Below are 2188 nucleotides of genomic sequence, written 5' to 3'. Positions count from 1 at the left end.
ATATGTTGAGCCTTAGGAGGCAGGGCCACCTTTTCCTGTAGCTTTTGTGACTTCGTGCAGCCTTTATGAAGAACTGAGATGTCTCAGATTAGCGTTAAGACATGTGCATCCTGCTCGTATTGTTTTGTTCCCCTTTTGATTCTTCTTGTTCACTGTACGTTCTGTTGGTTAATTGACTATTTTTATGTGGATTTCTGATTTTTGATATTGCTCTTTTGTATTTATTTTCATTCTTGTTTACTGGGTATAGTTTTGTTTTGCCTATTCAAGAAGGCAGCATTTCACTTTGTTTTAGTCATTTTCCAGTGATCTTGTGCATTTATTTTTACAGGGGGTCCTCAGGTTATGACCCCCAGGTTTCGAGTTTACAACGCTCACTCCCATAAAAACTTTAAAAAATTGAGATGTGAGAAGGAATAACAGTAAGGATTTTTTTACACTCATTTTTTGTCATTTTGTCTCTTACTACAGTACAGTGTACAGTACACTATGTTTATGTCCTTTTTCTGTGGCTTAGTTGTGTTTTTATGTTCTAGATTATGATTTTGCAAATGTGTTAGCATAGGTAAGTGACTTAGGCTGGGGTGTGTTTCGACTTACACTAAAATTCAGGTTACATCACTGTTGTAGGAATGGAACTGTGTCGTAACCCGAGGAACCCCTGTATATGATTTGGCCACTTTTTAGGGTTCCTAATGTATTTTTTAAGCTTTTTTTATTAAAATAAAATATGGGTTTGTTCCTCTGTGCCAGGGGTTTTACAGCTCCACTCTCTCTTCAGTACTTTTTAAAGGCCTTAAGAATTTTTAAGTGTGTATTCAGACACTGTTTGCAATTGAAATTTCAGAATCTCAACAGAGAAAGGACTAGACTAGAATAATCAACCTGAATGTAGTACCTGAGGATTATTTAAGGGAAATGAAGTTAAGACTCATTCACAACAGTGAATTTTTCTGTGCTTTTATGTTGTGAAGGAAAACACACAACCTAAAAAAACCCGTCCACAGCCTTTACCTTCCAAATGCCCTCCTCTCTTACCAATGTCCTGCAGGTGATTGCTGACCACACTCCACAGTATAGAAATGTTCCAAATATCATGTCTGCCTCATTTGTATCGTTATGACTGCATTTTCTATGTTTGACATCATAAGTCTGCGCCTAACGGCAAATTGCTTAGATTTTTTCTTTTTACTAGAGAACTATATTTAAATGCTAAATGACTGGTAAGATACATGTGTTATTAGTGCATGAAAACACAACAAACCTTATGTGTGTTAATGTGCACCATAAATGTGTATCAATGCACAAAAAAATTCTATTGAAACTGTTGAAAGTTGTGACCATGCAAATCCATGGAGAACAGGAGGGAAAGAAAAATTCAGCAAGAATTATTGCAAAATGTGGCTAATTTAATTCAAGAATCTTTGAATTCATCATCTCAGAAATCCTCATCTGAAGCACCTGCTGTAAATGTGACACTCAATGACCAAAGATCGCCGTTCACTCTGATAATAATTCACCAGTCACAATACAGTACTCACTTGAGCCCACTCTCTCAACTTTAACATGTGAAAGTCACAGTGTTCATGCTGTTTGTAGTATCATTGAAATAAATAAATGAAGAAATAATTAAGTAAATGCATAAAGAAAAATGCAACAAAACCATAATCTTATGACATATTTTATTTATGCAAACATTTCATGTTGTTATTATTTATAGCCACATTTCACTATAAGTGTATTTATTTACATATATATGGTATTTATTTTGCCTGAAATATTCCTCAATAGCAGGGCAAGTGTTCCTTTTCAACAAAACTGACAGAAGAGAAAAACACAATGTCGACTTTTGAAGAGACAGTGGGCAGTCTTACTTAATTTACAGAACTGAAGCTGAGTTGGTGTCTCTATGTTTTTTGCTCCAGCCTCTTCCAAGAAAAGCTACACAGATTTTCATGAAAATTGGAGCAATTTTCAGAGATAGTTTGACGTGATTTGCACGTTTCTCGTTGTTATGGTAATTCTTCCCACAATGCACTAGGTTTGCACGGCAGTGATGTAAACTGCACAACTGTATTAAGGACAACTTGCACAGCCTCACATTATCTAAGATTGGATTCATTATTTGCAAACTATGTGCTATATTTTGAGCATATTTTGGGATTGACATTTGCTCTGAATTTAGACT

This window comes from Erpetoichthys calabaricus, chromosome 1 (assembly GCF_900747795.2).
Source record: "Erpetoichthys calabaricus chromosome 1, fErpCal1.3, whole genome shotgun sequence".
NCBI classification, from domain to species: Eukaryota; Metazoa; Chordata; class Cladistia; order Polypteriformes; family Polypteridae; genus Erpetoichthys; species Erpetoichthys calabaricus.
This window is presented reverse-complemented; position numbering follows the sequence as displayed.